Source organism: Lissotriton vulgaris, chromosome 8, assembly GCF_964263255.1.
Source record: "Lissotriton vulgaris chromosome 8, aLisVul1.2, whole genome shotgun sequence".
NCBI classification, from domain to species: domain Eukaryota; kingdom Metazoa; phylum Chordata; class Amphibia; order Caudata; family Salamandridae; genus Lissotriton; species Lissotriton vulgaris.
The window spans coordinates 1,247,868,592-1,247,893,078 of record NC_141696.1 but is presented as its reverse complement, the minus strand read 5'-3'; the positions used below and the strand labels follow the sequence as shown (position 1 = coordinate 1,247,893,078).

Sequence of the window (24,487 nt, the reverse complement as noted above, 5' to 3'; positions counted from 1 at the left end):
AATTCCAATATGTGCGGTGATAGAAATGGTCCCAGGTATTGGAATCGTACGCGACACGCGTAACGAGGCCCTATGGAGTCCCCTGAAATGGAGCATGGGACTGACAGATTTGGGCTGACACAGGGCTAAGAATCGTATGTAGTGCACTCTCATCTGACATCTGTGACCATCTCTCCTGAGGACTTCTTCGTAAATTTAAAAAGTAAACAAAACGAGGGTTTCTTTCTTAATGTATAGCTGACTACTGAGAATAAAGTATCCTTTTTTATCGAACCGCAGATTCAGATTTGTATCTGTCGATTTGCCCACTGTCATTCTAGTGACATGAATTTAGCAGCCTGCAGGTGGCAGTGTTGCTCCACAAACAGTAATACTCCATTAAATAATCTCCCTGCCTTTTGCTGCGAGCAGGGGATCCACACTTAAAAACAATAAAAAAAAAATAACCTGTCATGTTTTATGAGATACCATACAAAAGAGTTTGATACAAAAATAATAATATAAATAGTGCTATTATTTTACACAAAAATATTGTTAATACAATTTTATAACTCCAGATAAATATATAAAGTTCTCATAGATGGAAAAGGATATACTGACAATTGGAAATCAGAAGATACCTTTTCCACAATTAAAGCATCGATTTTTTGTTTGGAATGACGTAGGCCTCTTTGGATGAGCGGCCATTTTGTAAATTTACACGATTAATATAACACAGCAGAATCTATTGAATGGGTCAGTTACTAAATTGAGGCATGGTGACATTTCATTGAGCAGAGGAGGTGAGGTGATTCTGTGTTTTGTGATTCGAATTTCTGAACCGTTTTAGGGTACTGCTTTTATCTGCAATGCACACAAGTAACTGTATGGCTTGCATCCCTGTAAACATCAATGTTGTAAATACACTGGAACTTCATGCAATATTCTAAAATGTGTCCCTTTTTTGACACTACCCAGAGCAAATTATGCTTTTGCTAATCTCATTCGATTTATGCTTTTACGTATTATCAGTGTAGACCATGGTGCACATTCCAGTTAAACATTTACAAATGATATATATGCATGAGATACATCAACATGGTTTTTGAAACATTACGCTGCATAAACTCGGGGTTGGTGGGAGGTCAAAAGGGCAGGCAGGGAACTCTACTGGAAAATGAACACTTCATCCAATGTCATTAAGTAGATGCAATTGGACAATATGGAATTTTCAGCACAGATTGCCATAAGTGCATATGAAAGCAAGTGGGCCCACCAGAAACCATGTGTTTACTGTTCAGTTGGAGGTTTAAAAACACCTTTGAGTGATTCACAGCAATCAATTATAAAAAAATAACAAACCTCTAATCCAGTACTATATTTCTTGTCCAGTTGGTCTCCAGTGACTTGACATGCAGTTTTCTCATTTAAAAAGTAAGTAACAACATAGTGGGGAATATGTGCATTAGTGGGAAGGAAAATTGGATGGGTTTTTCCAAATTAATTTGAAATATTTCTATATACATTTCTTTTGAGCAGTGGGGAGTTTTTTTTGTTTTTGTTCTAGATTCAGTATCCATATCATGGCACAAACAACAGCTTCAGAAATTCAACATGCTTTTTTTGATTGGGCATTCTGTTCTATTTGGGGACATTTATTGAAGGGAATTTAAAGTTTTCCCATCAATTATAATCTGGAATGTATTGAAGGCATAGGCTGTACCCCCTTTTTGCACTTTCTTGTAATACATTCAAGAAGACCCATAAATAGGACCCCCATCCCAGCCATTGTCCAGCATGAGGTGAGGTGATGTATGGAATCCGTGAAAGCTACAATACTGCAGGTGGGCCCTTTTCATACATTCCCCAAACAGGTGATGACGTGTAGGAAGGGACAGAGCTTTAGTCGGCAGGAGGGAGGCAGCGTGGAATGGTTTTATTCAGCGCTACATCAGAATGGTCACGTGTGAGTCCTGCCTTCCCAAGGTGGCTGCAGCTGGAATTGAAGGCTCTCTGCCCCAGATCTGATGAAAGGATGGACTCCGGGCTCCTGCTGACACCTGAGAAACTGTAAGATAAGAAAACAGGCACCTGTGAAATTGTGTTGTGCAGCATTGTCCACTTTTAGACTCACATACCTAGAAATTATGCATCTGACTGTATACTGCAAAGCTTACACCACAGTCCATCAAGAACCAACGGTATATGTCTGCTCAACGGTTGTATGATGTTACAATGCGATCCAAAAGATCGCGGTACATCACAACGCATCTTTTACAACGCAAGTCGTTACCACGACTTGCGCTGTAGGGTGCTGGATTTAGGAATAGGAAGATTTACTATTCCACCTCCAGCCTACGTACAGTAGGGAAGGTGTTGGAATAGTAAATCTACTATTCCTTAGTCTAGAGTGCCCTCCAGCGCAAGTCGTGGTAACGACTCGTGGTAACGACTTGCGTTGTAAAAGACGCGTCGTAATGGCAACGGGGTGTTTTGACCGCGGTGTAACGGCTGTTTACCTGCTCAACCAACAACATAACTGTCTGTAATATTACTCTCCATAATGACGTAATGCTGCTGTCTTTGCTTAACCACCACCCCTGCACTGCTTGAATCTTCTGCTAACTGTTCCTACTTAACCACCCGCACTGGAGTGCCTCATCAGCTGAACACATAGCATTTCCTTCCCTTTTAGCGCTCAATAAAGCGGTTTTATTCCATTTTCTCACCCCTGAAACTCATGAAACCCCCTCCCCAAACAAAGCTAGAAAGCTTTTCCTCCGCTCAACATTTTTCATGACTCCATCGCCCTGATGCCTCCTCAGTGACACCCAAAACCCTACAGATGTGTATGTTTCTCTCTTATCTGTTGTACTTTCACTGCTTTACTTCTCACCCACCACTCTACACTACTTCACCCGGTTGTTGGTCTCAACACCTAAAGTGCATTACTGGGATGTATAACAACATCTGCTTGACAGGTTGTGGTTCTGAAATTCTCAAACCTGTCTGCATTTTAATCTTGCCCTCACGTAGGCCAGTGAAGTGGGCCCAACGAACAAGTGGCTTTGCCTTCTGAGTTCATGCATATATTAATTTGGGTTTCTCTGACTCTGAATGAACTGCAGAGAGAGTAACCCTTTTCACCTGAAACTGACCTTTTGCAAAACCAGTTTCGCTAGCTGATCGTTGTCTGAGTTTTTCAATCACTGTTCAGGACCTTGTTAACCATTAGTTTCCTTGCACATATGTTATCTTAAACAATATCTAAATGGCTTCTTTCCTTAAAGACTTTCTTTTCTGAAACATGGGTTTTCGCTATGTGTCGTGACTGCCATCTAGTGTTACTTTTTATATAGGCCTCAGAAGTTAGTTTGTGAGCAAAGCAGTCTGACCTGTTGTGAATCATATATACACATTAACCAGGGATTTCTTCGTGCGCTGGAGTTAATTTTAGAAGCTGGCCTTTCACCTAGGAATTGACCCTGCCAAGCCAATTTCCCTGCAAGATCGTTATTTACCTTTTCCAATCACTATTCAAGACATTTGTTAACTTTTAAAGTTTCTTTACCTATTTGTAATCTGGAACATTATCTGAAACTACTTTTCCTGACTATTTCTTCATTTCATGGGTTATGCTTTCAATTAAGGGTTTGTGCGGGCTTTCCAGATTATTATTTAGATATGCCTAAATATTAACTTGTGGGTTGGGACACTGTAAAATGAGCTTTTACTGTATGATGCTGTGTGATGTCATGTTCTTTCTATTGGTTGAATTTTGGTGCAGGGATGTGCATTTTAAATGTACCTTTTTGTGTATAAATAGGGATGTCTCGCCTTAGTAAAATTGAGCAGTTTCTTGAGTTGTACACCGTGTTGTATTGCTGGGATTTCTGCTACTAGCTGCAGCTAATAAATTTGATCTCTGACGCCACATAGAAGTATTCAGTGTCTCTGTATACCAAGGCAAGGGAACCTAGAGGACTCTGGGCGTGCCCCTGATGCCGCTGGGTACTTGAAAACCCGGTTCTTCAGTTGGCGCGACCAACGCTGGCCGACTTCAGTGGTACCGGTCCAAGCCTGAAGATTGCGAGGAGCCACGTGAGGAAATTCAAGGAGGAGGGCCCCCACTTCATCGACCCCTGCATGTCGGCGTGGACCAAAGGACTTTTCTGCGAGGCTTCCCGCTTTCTAACGGCTGCGAAGGACTGCTGCCCTTACTGTCGCCTTGTCTTGGACCCTCCGATTGATGTTTGTAAAGCGAGACGATAGACGGTCTTCTGGTGGCCAGACAGGTATTTGGTTAAGTATAAGTGGGTCACTCCCACGACTTTGTCTGGTTCCTTGGTTTTGATTTGATTGGTTTTGATTTGGCTGCTGCAGTAACCAAAGCCGAAGGGCTTGTATATTTACGAGTGTATCATTTTTTGATTCCCTTTGAAGTTTGAAACCAGACTAGTGAGCAAGATGCCTGGTCTTGGTAAATTTGGTAATTGGTTTGTTTGTGGTAGTAACAGGGATTCCCAATTGGAGGATTCATGTCCGATACCTCCGGTTGGAACTCCGACTTATGAACTTTACTCAAAACACGGAGTGGGCCCTATTACTTATAATGAAGTATGGGTCCGCTACACTAAAAAGGATGGTGTTTTACAATGGCCGCAACATGGTAGTTTTGAAACAGAGATTTTAGACAATCTAGAAGTTAAGCTATTTAAGAAGAAAGCCCGGCCTGCAATGTTTGACTCTTTCCACCTTTGGCGTAAGGAAGCCAAACAGAGAGAAATTAAGCAAGCAAAGAGAGATAGGAAAGATAAAAATATGTCAGTATTACAAGCTGCTAGACAGTTTAAGGAAGATGGAGAAGAGCGTGCGAGTGAAGTCTTAGATAGACAGCGTTGCATGGCCATAGATAAATGTTATCCGGCCTTGCCGTCTTCTCCTCCGAAAGTGATGGAAGACCCTGAAAAAGATCCTTTGATCTCTCATTTACTGAGATTGCCTCCTCCCTATGTGCAGGGTGCTACTGTGCCTCCATTGCCCCCAGTTGTCCCACCCTTTGTTGTTCAACCTCCTGCTGTTGTTCAGCCACCCGGTGCTCCACAGATGGTTTTGCCTTCTCCTGCGCAACCCATTCTAGGGTCGCCAGCCTTGCTACCAGCTTTGCCTCAAACTCCTTTGCCTTCTGCTTCTGCATCTTCCACTTCTACTGCTTTTGTCCCTACGCCTGCCTTGCCTCAGAATACTTATTCTCCTGTTCTTATGTCTGCTTCTTCTCCTTCTGTTCGAAAACGAATGACAGAAACTGTCTCTAATTTGTTGTCACCATTGTTTGGGTCACTGAATAGGACCCCTGTTTCAGAACGTAAACAGAGTCGTAGTCAGCTTCCTAGTTCTGAAGAATGGACAGTGTTGGATTTGTTGGCTCGTAGGTGGATTTTGAATGCTTAGGTATAATTTGCCAGCAGTTATGGATGTTTTCTTTCAGTGGGAACCGCCTAAGCAAATGTATGTTTTTGATGTAATGTATACCTTTTTGCGTCAGGAATGGGAAGATAATGAGTTGGGTCTGATTCCGCAGGATGTGCTTGATGTTCAGTCAGATTTTGCCAAAGGGATGATAGTGGACTCTGATGTTACGGATGCCGTAGAGACGATACTTGCTTTCAGATCTAGGCTTTCGCCTCAGACATTGTATGAACCTGATTCTTCTGTTAGGAGGAAAGTGAAACAATACCCTATGAGAGAAGTTCCTCCGGTATGGAAAGAAGCAGTTCAGGCTAATGTAAATTTGGGTATTCAGGCTGCTCCGGCTCATTTTCAGCGAGTATGGGTACATGTCCCTTGGAAGAGAGCAGAGGTCTTGGCTCTTAAGCAGACCTTACCTGATCCTCTTAAGAATCCTGCTGGTTATTACAAGGAGTTGTCCCAGACAGTTGAAGCGTGTATTATGAATTTAGCTGACATCGATATGTTGATGGGTAATGTAGTCCCTCAACCCTTGTAGGCGAAGATTCGTCATGAGAATCATGCTGCTGAATTAGGTGATACTTGGGCAAATATTGTTGCTGCAGATGGTAGACAGGAGGGAGGTGCTAAACCTGAACCTCTAGTTTCAGAATTGCCCGGTAGAATTATTAATCTGATGAAAACGATGATGCCCGCTCTACGAGTGAATTGGGATAAGTTAGCAGCATGTAAGCAGAAGAAAGACAAGAGTGTATCTGATTTCTTCACTAGGTTTGAAGAAACGTTTATTGATCATAGTGGCCAGGATATGAGTACGGAGGGTGGTCAAAAGTTGTTTGTGGATAAATTTGTCTTTAATTTGCTTCCCGAACTTTCTAATAAGTTAAAGGACTCTGAGAGTTCATGGGCTGTCTCTTCGTCGGCCCAGATATTGGCTACTGCACAATATTACGAGAATAGGGATAAAGATGAGAAGGATAAAGTGGAGAAGAAAACGAAATAGTTAAAGACGAAAGTTCTTTTGCAGCAAGCTTATCCGCCTCGTCAGAATCAGCCTCAGTTTCAGCAACCTCCACAATTTCAGAGATTGTTACAGAAGCCCGAGCCTTATGTTCAGCGATTCTTTCCTGGCCCTAATCAGTGTGCTTATTGCAGAGAGGAAAGTCATTACAAGAATAGTTGCCCGGCTTTGTTACAGCATGCGAATGGTGTATCAGGTCAGAGAGGTCGTGGTAGTTTTCAGCAAGCTCCTAGGGGTAGGGGACGTGGTGTGATCCCTCAGAATGAGCGTTCCTCTTCCCTACAGAATTCTGCGAATTATTTTGACAGACAGAATGTGCCGAGTGGTCAGTCTGCCCAGTATTATGTTGAGGATTACTATGTCGAAGGTGAGAGTTCTGGTTATAATGATAACTAGGACAGCCAAGGACAAAGTGAGGAAGTAGTGTCAGTTCCAGAAGACCAGAGTGGACCTTATGTTGAAGTGAATACATCAGGTATGGTAGAACCTTTTCTTTTGGATACTGGTGCGATGAAGAGTTCTATTATGCACTCTAAACTTCCTGGCGCACCTTTGTCTGGCTTGACCAATTTTTCAGTAGGATTTTCAGGCGCCCCAGTTCGTAATCCGGTTTCTAGTCCTTTGTCCCTTTCGATTGGCCCTTGTGAATTGGAAGCTCCACTTATTTTAATGACTGGTTGTGGTGAGAATCTGTTGGGTTTGGACTTGCTTAAAAGATTATATGCGACATTACATTGTTCTCCTTCAGGAGTACAACTTACCCTTGGTAAGAAAGTGATTTCCCCAATGTATTTGTCTAAGGATTGTTTGCCACTGGAATTGCGTTCGCTTCCTGATACACTTTGGGCTACAGGTCCAAATGATGTTGGTCTTTTGCAGATTCCACCTTATGTTGTCACGCTTAAGTCAAATGCTAGGCTACCTCGTATTCCACAATACAAGATCTCGAGCGATGGCGAGAGAGCTCTTTTAGTGATTGTTTATGATCTGGTTGAGAAGGGTGTAGTTGAGGAAACGAGAGGTAATGTTTGTAACAGTCCTGTTTTGCCTATCCTTAAACGTACTGATGCTTCTCAGCCACCTGTGTACCGCTTTGTGATCGACCTTCGAGAGGTAAACAAGATAGTCGTGCCACAGTTTCCTGTGGTACCTGATATCACTGCTTTGTTGACTTTGATTCCTGCTTCGGCAGCTTGGGTTTCTGTCATCGATTTGAAGAATGCTTTCTTCAGTATTCCTATTGCTGAGGAGAGCAGGGATATTTGTGGCTTCTCATTAGGAGGCCGAAGCTTCCGGTTTAAGAGAGCTCCCCAAGGTTATTGTGAAAGTCCCTCCATCTATAGTCAGGCGTTGAAAACTCAGCTTGACGGTTTTGTGTTACCTGTTGGTGCTACTCTTATTCAGTACGTTGATGACTTGTTGATTACTGCTGATGATGAAAAGATTTGTAAAGAGGCTACTCTTTCTTTGTTGCGGTATTTGTCTGACCTTCATCATAAAGTGTCACCTTCAAAGCTGCAATATTGTCGCCAAGAAGTGACCTACTTAGGTCATCTCTTGTCGAAGGAGGGAAGGAGATTGACCCCAGAACCAATTCAAGCAATTGTGCAAATGAATGTACCATCCACACAGAGAGAAGTGCGTGCCTTTTTAGGTATTACATCATATTGTAGACAGTGGATCCCCAATTTTTCACTGTTGGCGAAACCTCTGTTAGCATTGACTCTGGAAGATACTCCACATCCTCCTCCTTTGTCTGATGAATGTGAGAAAAGTTTTTCTGAACTACGCGATGCATTGTGTTCGGCTCCTGTGTTGGGTACCCCAGACTATATTTCACGTTGTACGTGCACGAGAGAGAAGGCTGTGCGTTGTCAGTGTTGACACAACCATTTGGGGACAAGCAGCGTCCATGTGCGTATTTCTCCTCTACGTTAGACCCAGTTGCTAAGGCGTTGCCGAGTTGTCTGAGAGCTACAGCTGCAGCGGCTGTTTCTATCCGACAGTCTGCTGGTTTGGTATTGGACAACACGTTGATTGTGATGGTCCCACATGCAGTGGATACCTTATTAAACAGGACTAAGACACAGCACCTTACTAGTGCACGTCTGTCAGGTTACGAGTTGACATTGTTGGCTAGTCATGTTCACATTAAAAGATGTAATGTGCTGAATCCAGCTACGTTGTTACCGATCTCTATAGAGACGGATCCTCAGGAACAGCATGATTGTTTTCTTCATACAGAGGAAGAAACGAAAGCTAGAGTTGACCTCAGGGATACTCCCCTTGCGAATGTTGATGGTACCCTATGGGTAGATGGTTCGTGTTTTAAGATTCCGAATGGTGAAACGACTGCAGCGTATGCTTTTACAACTCTACATACAGTTGTTGAGACAGCACGCATACCACAGAATTCTGCGCAAGCAGCAGAATTGATTGCACTGACTAGAGCATGCGTGTTGTCAGAGGGAAAGCGAGTGAATGTTTACACCGACAACCAGTATGCATTTGGAGTTGCCCATAGTTTTGGGCGTTTGTGGAGAGAGCGTGGGTTCCTTACTTCCCATGGAACGAAAATTCAGCATGGGCAGTTGGTGAATGAACTTTTGGAATCTCTCACTCTCCCAAAGCAGATTGCAATTATGAAGTGTAGTTCGCATAAGAAAGTTGTGGATGATGTTGGTCGAGGGAATGCGTTTGCGGATGAAGTTGCGAAGGAAGTGGCGAAAGATATGATGAGCCGTATGTATGTTGCAGGCCCAGCTAATTGGGTTATGGCTGGTGGAATGTGTGAAGACACAATAGAAAGTGTGAAAATGATTCAGGCTGAAGCGACTGAGAAAGAAGTGAGTGTTTGGAGAGAAACTACGGGTATGTTGAATTCGACAGGTTGTTGGGTTGAGTTGTCAGAACACCAGCGATAGCTGTTGCCAGATGCGTATGTGCTCCCAGTGGTTACAATGGCTCATGGAATGGCTCACATAAGTTCGAAGGGAATATGCAAGTTGTTGGCTCCAGTTTGGCAGAATGCTGGAATTCCGAAATGTGCAGATAACGTGGTGAAACATTGTATGATTTTTCTGAAGTATAATCCTGGTAAGGGAACTTCAACTCCAGCTGGTCATTTTGCTCCTCCGACGTATCCGTTTGAGGTGATACAGCTAGATTATATACATATGGAGAGATGCAACAATTTGAAGTATGTCCTTGTGGTTGTTTGTGCCTTTTCTAGGTGGATAGAGGCCTACCCCCTAAAGGATAATACTGCCTTGTCTACAGCCAAGGTTTTGCTGAGAGAGTACATCCCTAGGTATGGTTTGCCGAGAATTGTATGGTCGGACAATGGGAGTGAATTTGTGAGTCAAATCATGAAGAAAGTGTGTGCTGGATTGGGAATAAATCAGAAGTTCCATGCAGCGAATCACCCCCAGTCTGCTGGACTTGTTGAATGTTACAATGGTACCTTGAAGCTGAAATTAGCTAAGGTACAAGCAAGCACTGTCCTTACATGGCCGGATGCCTTGCCGTTGGCTCTTTTGTTAACAAGGACGACTGTGCATTCTCGAGTGGGACTTAGTCCGTATGAAATTGTGTTTGGTCGTCCTGCGAATGTTTGGGGTGTGCCTCATCCTAAAGAATACAGCAGTATTGAGTACCCTATGTTGGTGGATTACTTACATGACTTGACTGCTAAATTACGTGTTCTCCACCAACAGGTCCATGAAAGTTTGCCGACAGCTACTACAGATCCAGGACATTCAATCCAACCTGGTCAATACGTCCTCATCAAGAACTTCCAGCGTACCATGAATTTGGAGCCTAGATGGACTAGTCCCTATTTGGTATTGCTGGTCACTAGAACTGCTGTTAGAGTAGCTGGCAAAAAGAACTGGGTGCATGCCACCCATACGAAAAAAGTTCCTTTGCCTTTACCGTATGATCAGTGGGTGAGGGATGGTATAGCTGATACAGATTGCGAGCGAGTCCCCACATTTGTGCCTTTTAGTGATGCTCATTTGACATGGACACGGTCAGAACGCGAGGATGATGAGGTTCTGCAAGCTGCTGTGCCTCCTCACCTAAAGATTGACACCACCAGTCCAGAACTTTTGTTTACGGACCAAACTGTGCCGACTAAATCACGTTACAACCTCCGATCTCGGAATAAATAAAGGGACTTTGAACATTATTTTTTTCCACACTAAGATCAAAAAGAGACAATTTCTTCAAGTATTTTGCATTTGACTTTTGTTTTTCTTTTTCTCTTGCTTTTTCTGAAAATGTATTATGGTTTTCTGTTAAATTTTTGATTGGTTACCATTTGCCGGTTGCAGGGTCACGTAGGAGTACCAACGGTTCAGTTTGTGACCTGAGTAGTGGCAGTAGGTCTGCAGGACTTGCAGTGTCCCTACAACCTGCTAATAATCACAGCTGAAGTACTCTGTCAAGATTGCGTGACCGACATTAGAAAATGGAGATTGTATTGAGGAATGACGATAAAAAGCAAGAGATGAAAAACCGATATTATAGAATGTTGTTCTCTAAGTGTGGTATAGCTTTATCTATTTTAATACTTTTATGTATTCTATTAGCTACTATATTCTGGTTTGTTTCTTCTACACAATTGACGTCTGCACCAACTTCTCAACCTACTCTTTCTTTTTCTACTGTTTCTTCACATGAGTTTCATACGCTACCTGTACATGAACAGACACGAAGATCAGAATTTGTGAACAATTCGTTTATACAGATGTTGCATCAGCATCAGCTAGTCATAAATACCACAAATTGTTGGGTGTGTGGTCCTATGCCACATACTACAGATAAGGGAATGCCATATTTGGTTGTCCCTTTTTCGCCTAACGGGTCAGTTTGGGCACTCCAATCAATGTTTATCTATGCAAATGAAGCCTCTCCTGTACGTTCCGTCAAAGACAATGCAAGTAATAATGCCTTGATACAGGGAATAGTTGATATGATTAGAGATATCGATGCGTATAACGCTATCCCTAGAGATGAGGAACGATCATATGTCGGTTGGAATAAGACGACATATAGTGCTAGCTTGACGGAGAAAGAAAGAGAGCGAAGGTCTACTCCTATTTGGATTGTACCCCACCGAGGTCATCTTTGTTTGCAAGGTAATGGTCAGAATCCGAGAGCTCAGCTTGGTAAGAGTGTGTGTGTTCACACATACGTTTATACGTCCCAGAAATCTCCTCCGTTCGTGCCAGCTAAAGGCACGTATTTTGTTTGTCACGATAGAGCATAAACATGGTTGCCATCTGATTTTTCTGGCACATGTTATGTGGCATTTTTGCTTCCCCCTACATACACTGCTGTTTTCGATTACCATAAGACAAGATATGGTAGAGGTGTAATCGATGCGAAAGATACTGTCGCACAAGAAGCTGGAGACTTCTTTAAGGGTTTCCTACCCTTTTGGGGTCCTAAGGCTAATAGTAGGAATATTCGTCAGCTTACGAGAGTGGTTGAGGCCACTATAAATGAGACTGCAGGTGCCCTTAGCAATATTACAGCTGAGCTTCAAGCGGATCGCCTTATAACATTACAGAACCGTTTTGTTTTGGATATTATACTTGCAGATAGAGGTGGGGTATGCAAATTGATTAGATCTAGTTGCTGCGTTTTCATACCAGATAATGCCCCGACAGTTTACCAAGCCATCTCTAGACTACATAAGATCTCTGAGTCTATTCAAGTGGACGAAGGAGACTGGTCGTTGATGGGATGGTTATGGGAGTCGTTGTCCAAATGGGGATGGAAGATTCTGACGTTCCTTGGTATGGCGTTAGCTATCCTTTTCTCGTGTTATTTATGCATCCAGTGTGGTCCCGCCATTTGTAGTCTTTGTGCTATGATCTGTGTGAGAAGACCAGTTCCGAGAGAAGTGAAGGATAATTAGATGATGTTACAGCAACACCTTGATGACCTGATGAGAATAGATATAGACCTAGATTCAGATTGACATGAGTTTAGGTTATTGCCTACGTAGTGGCAAAAGGAGGGTCTGTGGTTCTGAAATTCTCAAACCTGTCTGCATTTTAATCTTGCCCTCCCGTAGGCCAGTGAAGTGGGCCCAACAAACAAGTGGCTTTGGCTTCTGAGTTCGTGCATATATTAATTTGGGTTTCTCTGACTCTGAATGAACTGCAGAGAGAGTAAACCTTTTCACCTGAAACTGACCTTTTGCAAAACCAGTTTCGCTAGCTGATCGTTGTCTGAGTTTTTCAATCACTGTTCAGGACCTTGTTAACCATTAGTTTCCTTGCGCATATGTTATCTTAAACAATATCTAAATGGCTTCTTTCCTTAAAGACTTTCTTTTCTGAAACATTGTTTTCGCTATTTGTCGTGACTGCCATCTAGTGTTACTTTTTATGTAGGCCTCAGAAGTTAGTTTGTGAGCAAAGCAGTCTGACCTGTTGTGAATCATATATAAACATTAACCAGGGATTTCTTCGTGCGCTGGAGTTAATTTTAGAAGCTTGCCTTTCACCTAGGAATTGACCCTGCCAAGCCAATTTCCCTGCAAGATCGTTATATACCTTTTCCAATCACTATTCAAGACATTTGTTAACTTTTAAAGTTTCTTTACGTATTTGTAATCTGGAACATTATCTGAAACTACTTTTCCTGACTATTCGTTCATTTCATGGGTTATGCTTTCAATTAAGGGTTTGTGCGGGCCTTCCAGATTATTATTTAGATATGCCTAAATATTAACTTGTGGGTTGGGACACTGTAAAATGAGCTTTTACTGTATGATGCTGTGTGATTTCATGTACTTTCTATTGGTTGAATTTTGGTGCAGGGGTGTGCATTTTAAATGTACCTTTTTGTGTATAAATAGGGATGTCTCGCCTTAGTAAAATTGAGCAGTTTCTTGAGTTGTACACCGTGTTGTATTGCTGGGATTTCTGCTACTAGCTGCAGCTAATAAATTTGATCTCTGACGCTACCTAGAAGTATTCCGTGTCTCTGTATACAAAGGCAAGGGAACCTAGAGGACTCTGGGCGTGTCCCTGATGCTGCTGGGTACTTGAAAACCCGGTTCTTCAAGGTAAAGTAGTTTGGTTCGAGATACTAAGACCTGACACAAATCATTGAACAGATAACTAACTTGACATAGCAGAACACCAACCCTGTGGCCAAAGACAAATGAATGGAGAAACAAAGTATTTGGGAGTCTGTACTAGGAGGTCAATCCCATGCTTGTTGAAATGCAGTTGCTGTTGCAGTTCATGTGTGCACTCTTTAGAAAATGGCTATAGAGACAGACCTAACACACTTATGAGTAGGGCATGTCTTATTTATAATTATTTATCCAAGTTTTGTAAAGTGCCTGCAAGCCGCTTTGCAGCAGCTTAGTAGAGCTGCATCTGCTGTGTGGTATCCATAGTTGCAGTGGTGTCGTTGGAGGTGAGCTGCTTCCTATCCATTGTGAAAGTGCAGGGATGAGGGGGCGGGGTCTAAATGGAATGGTTAGGTTAGGAGGGCTGGGCATCACAACAGGTAAACTAGCTCTCCGTGATGGGTTCAATGGAGGAAGGTCGTTTGTGAAGGAAGACACGTTAGTTAACATTGCCAGTGGTGTAGAATACAGTCTTACACCTTAGTGGTTTTGCCCTCAGATCTGCTTCCTTTTCAGGTGGACTGTTGTTAAGCTACTGCAGCTCACAGGATGGGGCACAGGATAGCATGATTATAATAAAACGCTATTATACGAATAATATTTAGTCCTATGCCTTAGTAGAGTTTGAACACGAACCATAGGATCTTCTAATTAAATCTCTGTTCCACCACAAGACAATGTCACTACTTGAAGGTGGGATGTTATGCAGACATGTTTCTTCAGGTTCAAGGTAAAGACCGGTGGCTTGGTTTTCAATCCATTATAGCAGGGTTTCCAACCTTTTCTGTAGTGCAGTGGCGGCTGGTGACATTTGTAAGTGGTGAGGCGGAAAATGAATTTCATAGAGCACCGTAGAGAGCGAGCGTGGTGAATTTTCAAGCAAATTTGAGACAGCAGTAAGGTTAATAAAGCAATTGTGAAAGTGCAGTTATTATATTAGATGACAGTTAATAGCTCACTGTTCTATGTTAGCATTTTAACTTACAAACTGCAAGTAACAAAGGATCTCTCTGACAAAAGCAATGACTCATTGACACTTTGGGGCCATGTGCATTAGTGGGTCAACGCCACAGACCACTGGAGAAGATGTACAAACGTAACCATTGTGGTGCCGGAAGTGGCAAGCAGAATACATGGATTTCTCTCAGGCAATCAGTATGATATGTCAAGTATTGCAGGGTCCAGGGAGGGAGACGGAATGATGAGTGGAAACAGAGAGGACTGACAAGGTGATGGATAGCACTGTTGAGCAGAAGGGTCACGGTACAGTGGAGAATAAGGAAGGAGGGGAAATGGGTCAGCTCCTAGTGAATATCAATTCGAATATTGCCAACTTGAAGAAAGTCAAAAGCAAACACCAAACAACACTGCTCCAAATAAATGTTCGAAACAAAAAGTAAAATGAAACAAACACCTTTGGGAAAATACAAAGTAACGGTATTGTCTATGGGGACCATATCTTTTAAATTGACACAGCATGTGACATGGGTGCATGCTTGTTGTACACTGCTATAACAGAAGAGCATTGCAAAAACGTTATTGTGTTGCATTTAATGAGTTATTGAATTGCTCATGTTAACGTTGCTCTGCGCTCTCTAAAGTGCACAATCAAAGCGCCGGCCATTAATATACCCTTTTCCTTATTTTGGCTACATATAGGTTTAAAATAAATACAAATGAAAATATACCATGGCGTCAACCATATATGCTGATGCCCAGAGTGTAATATTCTATTGATTACCATTATTGAAGGAGAGGGAGTGCGTCATAAGCCCCGACCCACACTCAACAACGGTAATAAATAAAAGTAGTGGAAGGGAGGGGTGGGGGGACAAGGCAACACTGGGGTAGGGTTGACAGAATCACGGAGGACTGAGTAAGCAACAGGAGCGTGGTGTGGAAGCAACAAGGGGCACAGGTGGGGGGCGCAACACAAGGGAGTGTGTGGGAGGAAGGAATACAGAATACAGCAGAAAACACAAGTAGAAAAGTGTGGAACGGAAGACTACATCAACCTTCCGGTTTGAGACGAAAGTTGTTTGTAGATCAGGTCCACGGGCCAAGAGTTAGCTCTTCCCTCCACAGGACCAGGGCAATATCATTGTGGACTGCAGGGGGCGTAGACTACCTATCCAGTGGGATGTTATACATTAAACTTTCTGAAAGCCAGGGGGGGGGTTATCGTTTCACACGGGTGGGAATTATATATACAGGAAGGTGCTGCTCTAGATTTAAGGTTTATCCATTCTACTGTCCCCTCAAAAACAAACAGTAAGTGAAAAGCTCCCGTTTCATAATAAAACAATTCTTTCAGTAGAACACAGCGGTGTTTAAATAATCATTTTATACGTGAAGAAGGTGTCACAGGGCATAAGACCTGTGCTGGACCTGAAAAGGGCAATTAAAAGGGTCAAAACAACCCATTTCAAGATGGGCTGAATGCAGGAAATTCAAACGAGCTGAATTCATGGTTACTTTGGATCGGAGACTTGTCTGTCCCCTTGTTTTGATATGGAAGACAGCAGTGCATTCTGCGATTCACAGTTCACATTCTACCCTTTCACTTCCGGGCAGGCCCGGCTCCAGGAATTTTTATTTGGGTGGGCCAAGGGTGAATTTGGGTGGGCCACTTGGGCTCGATTTGTTGCATATATTTCTGGGCAGGCCTACTTCGCGGCCCTCCTTTATCTCTTCTTAGTCTTGCAAGGCCCAGCAAAACGCACTCTTTTCCAAATCTCTTTCTAAATGTCATCACTCTCAAAAAGTGTTTTTTCCATGTAATGTTCCTTTGATGGGAAGAGGAGGTTTCTGAGGTGGGAGGATCAGGCAAGTGACACTTCTCGGGCTCCCCCTGTGCGAGCCTTCAGGGAGAATCCCTCTTCATTACTACCTCCACCTGACCCTAGACTCTGCAACATACTCCCTTACAGTCTTGAATATCCACTACTCCTCTCTAGTGCACCTTATCTCACAGCTGACCTTGGGCCCCAGCCCCATATCAGGCACCATCGGGCTCCACTTTCATTTTGCCCAGTAAAAACATTTGTAAAATCACCTTCAAACTTAAAACATTGAATATAGCAGTAAATATAATTAGCACACACTTTAAAGTATGTTCCACAGTAGCCCTTATGACCCGACTGCTAATTAAATAAACAAAAACCGAAAGGCCATGACTGATGCGAAAGTCTTTTTTGGCACCGCACCATTAACCTCTTTTCCCATAAATACCTTTACTACTACCTTCCAACAGTGCCCCTCACCCCTCCATTACCGCCCCTATTGACCTCCTCCTCAGATTTTCTCACACCACAAGTGCCCCTCATATCCCCATAGCCCCTCCCCTTCATGACCTCCTCCTCGAAGACTAATACCCCTTATCTCTGTTGCCCCTCCCCCTCATGACCTCCTCGTCTGATTCCCTCACTACCACCCCCACCAGTGCCCTTCATCTCTCCCTAGCTCCCCCACCCCATGACCTCTTCCTCAGATTCCCTCACTGTCATCCTCTATCAGTGCCCCTAATCGCTCCATAGCCCCTCACACTACCTCCTCCTCGGATTCCCTCACTGCCACCCTCCAACAGTGCCCCTCATCTTTACGTAGCCCCTCTCTCATATGCATTTAATTTGTTGTATAGCGCTACTCATATCAGCGTAGTGTGTGTCAGTACTTTACATCACACACACATTATACAGAGACAATGAATCATACAAGTATGAAAATCAGCCTATAGGCAATGTTACTTAAGCAAATGAGGATTACAAGGTGTATGAATCACGTCATCCACACTGGTGGGCAGTATAGTTTAAAAGGGTTTGATATGGGGAAACACAAACTTAGGATTTAAAGAGTATTCCATGGGGGTCAGCTTTACTGATAAAAATGTACATCTGCCCAAACATACTCATTTTAGCAATATTAGAATAATGAAAGACTGAGTAAGTTCTAACTATATCACAAAACAAAAAAAGCGAAGTTTTAACTATACCATTCAAGTTTGTAGGCAGCTCTTTGGTGACAGTTCATTGGTCACTGTCCTCTGTTAGGATTGTACCTTCTGAACTGCAAGTAACACAAGGATGGCTGTGACAAAGGCAGTAACCCACTGAGCTTCCACATAAAATACAGTTCATCTGCATTTAAAAACTACTAACAAACAAATGATTGCTCTCCAGCAGGATCATTAATCACCAGCGTTATCTGGGCATTTTGTATCGTTTTATTGTTGTCCTGCATTGGCCACAATATTGATAGAAACTGTTTAAATGAAGCACACACGAAGTATGTGTCCTGCTGAGCCTGTGCAGATTTTAAAAAGAAAAAAAATGTAGTAAAACATTTTCTTACCTACTCTATTAGTCAAACTTTGTGTCACAGCCTGATGTGATAAGCCACTGCAGGGGTTAGGAAAGGTGACTAGGAATAAACAAACTTCTTTTCTCCTGCGCTGCATAGAAAAATAAATATCAACACAGCAGAACAGTAGAAAAAGGTTACCAAAGGTTACCGTTGTCAAAGAAAGGATTTGTCACCTGTCACCATACAGAGATGAAGGGGTGAAAAATAAACAAAGCCTCATTAACATGTTAATGGTCTTTAAAGACCTGTTAAGTACTCGGGTGGAGGGCTATGATAATCTCTAATACTGTCTCTGTGTGCGAGCCCGGGAATCTGTTTCGGCCCGGGCTGACAGACACGACCTCTGCGTTGCACGCCTGCCTTCAAGCCCTCACTGCCAGGGCCAAGGCTCCTCTTTGGGTGGGCCAGGCTCATGTTTGGGTGAGCCTGGCCCACCCGGCCCACCCTCTAGAACCGGGCCTGCTTCCGGGGCGCACGGGAGGGAGAAAAGAGTATATTAATGGCCGGCGCTTTGATTGTGCACTTTAGAGAGCGCCTAGAAACATTAACAAAATGCTCATGTTAACGTTGCTCAGCGCCCTCTAAAGTGCACAATGACAGCGCCGGCCACTCTTTTCAACAAGCCTTGTTGGTGGCATACCGTTACTCCGCTCTCTAATGTGCACTATGAAAGCGCCGGCCATTAATATACTCTTTTCCAGGAAAGAGTATATTAATGTCCGGCGCTTTGATTGTGCACTTTAGAGAGCGCCGAGCAACGTTTAACATGAGCATTTCCTTCCACCCGTGCCACCATGCTGATAGCTGTAAGTAATTTAAAATGTACTATTATTTACAACAATCACCTTGGTGGCGCGGGTAAAAGGTACATAAGTATATTTCTCGTCATCAAGCATCAGCTCACTTTGGAAGTACTTTCTTTATGTGGTGAAGTCTCGTCCAGCCAGCAGTGAGTCTCTTCTTTACCGGAGCCACCCACGACGAGCAGTAGTAGCAGGCAGCCTTGGCCCTCGCACCAGAACACGAGGTGTGTGTCTTGGACGAGTCGGTGTGTCGTCGTGTCGCAGATCGAGTGTCCGACTACGGACTACAGTAAACGTTTACGCTTCTCAAATCCCGTGCCTCACTGTGACTAAGCCAATCCAGATGCTGCCCCAGCAGCGCCAGGATTGTCTTGGGCAGGGTTACACACCCGCCCATTAGGAGACCGGGGGCTGCGCCATGAAGCAACCCCCGCTCTTCTAATCTGCAGGCTGATGCGCATGTGCGCCGTGGGCTGGTCAGAAAAATGACCAGCCCAGAACTGAGCATGCGCACTAAGTGCGCTAACCCCGACGTCACCACCCCCCCTTGCTCTTATGACTGCTCGGGCATTGCCCGGTGATCGTCTGTGACCACCCGGCATGGACTTCAAGTAATACACCTGTACGTCTGCCAGACATACAGGAGGTGTATTACTTTGCATTAGTGGGACATACTTTGCATTAGTGGGGAAAAGCCCAGCACCCCAATGGACGCACCGCCGCTGCTGTAGTGAGAACTACATCGGATCAGTTAAAATCATTGTCAGCTACTACAGGCCGGGCAATTTGTGCACTGTTCCCAGAGACCTCCACGCCAAGCATTGTAAACGCTGTTTCCCAACGCCATGCCCAGCAATGTGGGCTGCAATCTGCACTGAGGAGTAGCAACTCCACGATACAGTGTGCACTGGTCCAAGTGGCGGACTGCTTTTTTATATAGAGTGAAACAAATTCGGATGTCGCAGTTACAAAACTGTGGCATAAAGTGCTCCACAATCTGGCACTGCGGTATAATGTGCATCTCTATCCGGGGACGGAGCCACAACAGCATGGTACAATGTGCATCATTGTCTGGGAGGAGGTGTTGCCAGCTGTTTGCATACAGCGCCTTCAAGGCAGGGCTATAAGCTTTCTCTCTGGCCCTCCAAGGAATCTGCTGTTGCCCTCTTGACTGATAAGCTTGAATGGTGCTCCTCCCCTCTCATCGGGATCCTCGTCTCCTCCGCACGCCGCCATTAATGCCTGTACGTGACGGAGGCGGCCCGCATTCTACAGCCGATTGGCCCACTCGTTGAGACTCTGTGATACCGGCCCGGGTGATTTCCTCCCTGCGAGGCCTCTCCTCCCAGGCGGCACATTAATCCCAGGTACTTGGGTTTGGAGCTACGGGGCAACTGAGGAGCGCTGCGCTATTTCTTAGCGGAGCATATAGAGCCGTTTCAGGAGAAGGGCACCAGTTGTTTAACCACCCAGAACACAGGGATTTATTTATCCATTTTGCATGCATGAGAATTGAGGTAATTGCTTTTTATCAGAAACAGTGTGATTTACAGCTAGATTCATGAAAGGAAATTGCTCTCGGAAAGGGCCAGATTCTGAGAATGTGGCCCTTTGCAAGCGCAATTTTTGCATTTGGGATTCAACATCCTAAATGCAAAAAATCGCTATTTGCGAAATCGCATATTTGCAAGGAATTGCATTTAAGGAATCTCTATTAGAGATTCCTTAAATGCAATTCATTAACTAATTATAAATTGCGAATTCGCAATAGTTGGCCGCTATTTACCACGAAGTCTGACTTCGTGGTAAATAGCAAAAAAATAGAAAAATGCACTTTAGTGCATTTTTCTCTGTTGCATGTTACACACACACATGTCCTTTGGACATGTGTGTGCACAACACCTGTGTAAATATGCATTTCAGGGGTGCTACAGGGTGTCCTTTGGACACCCCTGGCATCCTTGAAATCGCTATCTTATTTGCGATTAGCAAATTGCTAATCGCAAATAAGGAATAACTCCCCATTCATTCCTATGGGCCTCTAGGCCCATAGGAATGAATGGGGAGTTATTCCTTATTTGCGATTAGCAATTTGCTAATCGTAAATAAGGAATGTGTAGGAATCGTAATTTATTTAGCGATTCCTACATGAATCCCGTTTTGCAAGTCCTTAATAGCGATTCCTTAATAACCGCTATTAAGGACTCGCAAAACGGCTCTTTGATGAATCTAACTGTTAGAGTTTTGCTCACTTTCTTCTGGAAGTCAGGCTCAGGTGCGCAACGGAGGGTTGAGACTCAGCCGCGGCCGCACCTGCCCGCAAGAGCAGCTCGCCACTGCTCACTGCCGGCAAAGGCAGAAGCAAAGGCAAAGGCAAAAGACCGACGGGTCTGCAAGCAGGGACCGGGGCCAGCCGGAGACCAACGAGAGACCGGCGGGACCTGCAGGCCGGGAGAGGCAGGGTGAGGCAAAGATTCGGCGTCCTCTCCGCGCACTCGTTCACGGTGGTCGGCATGAAAACGTGGACTGGATTAACAAGCCACTGTAGAAAAAACCCCCAGCAGAAATCATTCCAGTATTTGTTACACAAGCAAAATCACTACAAATTTGTCAATATTTGCTATGTAACCTTGAATTTTTGTGTATTCTGGTTGAGAAAGGCCGTGAGCAGGTGAATCTAGCAGATTTTTAGATAAAGAACTGACTATTCGATGTAACGCTGCAATCCTTACCTGGGGCACTGATTGTGGAGCCGCCATCGCCGAGAGTCACTAACATCATTCTTGGGGGATAGTGGGAGGAGCCGCCACCGCCAAGAGTCACTGGTGCCAAGACCGGGAGGCGGGACGCCAGGAGGGAGGCGAACTACACCTCCCTGCATCCCCTGCGGCACGCACGCCGCTGACGCAGCCATAGAGCGCAAGAGGCGCTCAAAAGGACTGTCAGGCTCCTGCTGCCCGGGCCAAGTGTGGGCCCGTCCTCGCCTGTCATCGCCCGGAGGAGGCCGGGCTAGGCCCACTCTCTTTCGCCTGCTGCAGAATAAGGTAACTAATTGTGACTGTTATTACCCCCTGGCAATGGCTAAAAGGAGAGGTCTTAAGGAGATAGGAGGCGCAGGTGTAGAGGCTACTCTTGATTCTTTTCTGACCAGGGCCACTAACATTCTTGCCCATGAAATTGAAATGACCGAGCGACGGCTTTCATTGGAACCTGGGGCCTTCCTGGCAGACTTTCACTTCCGTTAGCTCCGGTTTCTTTTCCAAACCTTATTAATGAGCCTCCGGGTATTCCTCGATTCTTTGTTGAAAATGAATCTACCCCTTCCACTCAATGTACCCCCACAGAGTCAGAATAGAACTGCAGTTTTTAAAAATCTGGTGTGGAAGTATCTCCTTAAGAACATCCTCCTTCTCCTGAGCCAAGAACGTTGCTGTGGCCCCTAAACCTAAACAAGTGAAATCTGGTTGTCCTGTTAAATCAAAGGGTCCAACAAAAAAAACTGGCTCCAAGGCCACTAAGTTATGTCAGTCAACGTTAACATTTGCTTCCTCTGCTCTCCCAGTCCCTCCAGTTATTGATCGTGCCTCAGTCTGGGACGATCTGCTGCTAAACATGGATTCCATTATGCTGCCAATTATAGACAAGTTATCACATATTGAAACCAGACTAAATGAGCTTGAGTCACAGCTTCGTTTTGCTCCTGCCCAGTGTTCTAGCTCGGCATTGCATGTAAGCCCTGCTCTGTTACAGGTAGTTCAACCAGCTGTAAGTGTTGAAAATATTCAGTCTTTGCAGTCTGTGTCTGTTCCAGCAACTATTACAACTTCTAAACCACCATCACCTTTCCACCCAGTTATGGCAGCTACTCTGCTACATAGCCCCAGTTCTTTCGAACAAAGCAGTACTACCATGTACCTCGGGTCATGGAGGGTGCATACAGCCGGAAACAATAAGACCCCTAATGTCTATAACTGATAATATCTTAGCCCAACCAAGTTTTCATCTTCCGCCTGCTGCTGCTTCCTTGGCTTTGGTCCTGGCTAATGTTCCTCGGCTCCGGCCTGATCAAATGGAGTCTACTATCGATCTCATGGACAAATGCCTGCACTGGATTTCTTTCAATATAAGTGCTACTGAAAGGACCTGTCCATTTTTGGCAAATTAACTAATCATGGCAAGGAGGGTGGAATGGGTGGGCAGCCAGGAAAAACGTTTTAAAGGGGACTGTGTCATTGTTAATTTTTCAAACATCAAAACTCTACCTATATTGCTAGCAAACTTCTACCCCCCCCCCCCAACGTAGGAGCTAAAAGATAGTCCCCTTAACCTTAGACTACTTTTATGATAGACACTTTCCTAGGAAGAACAGACTGAATAGGGCCAAGCCTGTCCACACCCTATCTAGTGAAGAGAGTAGGAAGCATTCCCTGGGCAATGGCTCAGTGCTAACACAGAATAGATTTGAAGTTATTTCGACTCTGGAGGAATGTGATTGACTGGCCAGTTCGTCTTCTCATCCAATTTCGAAGTTAAAGGATCCAACCCCTATGGAGACCACTGCCTCTACTTTACACAGAATAATAGAACGCATTATAAATCCTCTCCTTTCATCAGTTATTACCCCTGCACACATGGCTGAAGTAGGCACACTTTTGGTAAATAATCAGGGGCTAACCCAGTCCACCAGAAGCCAGCTCTTTAGTAATACTAGTGATTGTTCTTCCAGGGGCCCGAATTTAAAGGTACTATCCTGGAAAGTGGCAGGAATCAAAAATAAGTTACAGAATCCAGATTGGGGAAAGTTTATATCCCAATTTGTGACCGTCTTGACTTCGTCAGACGCGGTCGCTCCCACGCTCCCTGGCTCCTGGTGGTATCGTTACTCATCCATTGACTTCCGACTGTCTGTGTGTCTGTACTTTAAATTGTGCATTTGTTTGACCTCATAGCGCTTCTGGTGATTTATTAGTCTGCTTAGTTTGTGCCATTTTAATAGCGCAACAGCGTTTCTGGGGTTCTGTATTGCTGCATAGTTGGTGCCATTTAAACAGCGCGACGGAAACGGAACTGCGCTCTATCTGTGCACAATAACGCTGCCTGTTTAAAAGCGCTTGTGAATATTATCTCAGTGCCCCAGCCTCACTCGACTTTTCACCGCCTCCATTTTGTTTGTTGTTGTCTCCCAGAGCCCTTCCTCCTCGCCCCGCTCCCGCCTCCCTGCTGCCCCTCCCACGCTCCTCCCCCCTCAATGTCCATTTAATGACAGATGCCCCCACGCGCAGCGTCCACGCGCTACGGCCGCGCCGAAGGTGCGCCAAAGGTAAGCCTGTCTACGCCCGTCCGCGCCTGGACCGCGCCCAGCGCCAGACCCCCTGGTCCGTGCAATGCCCAGCACTCCCGCATTACATACGACGCCTCCACCCTCCTAGCCCTTAACCCCGGCCGACTCTCCAACTGCGCCCAAGCCGCTCCTGGACACACCCATGGACCCTTCACATGCTACTCCTGCAAGTTCGACGGCACCAAGATAAACTCCTCATCCATGAACACACAACAGATATCTGACTCCAACCACCTAAAATGCATCCTGCTCAACACCCGCTCAGTCCACAGACACGCCATCGACCTCTGGAACCTACTAGACACCATTTCTCCCGAAGTCGCCTTCCTAACAGAAACATGGATGAACGCCTCATC

The 24,487-nt window shown here is 44.5% G+C and overlaps 1 protein-coding gene across 1 annotated transcript in view; it reads right to left on the bottom strand.

Moving 5' to 3' along the window:
- Positions 1 to 267: 267 nt before the first annotated feature.
- Positions 268 to 24,487, bottom strand: part of FLT1 (fms related receptor tyrosine kinase 1) — a 451,054-nt gene continuing 426,834 nt past the window's right edge. Inside the window, exon 31 of the mRNA XM_086935163.1 lies at positions 268 to 2,047. The gene's annotated coding sequence lies outside the window, so the exon portion shown is untranslated. The remainder of the gene's footprint in view (positions 2,048 to 24,487) is intronic.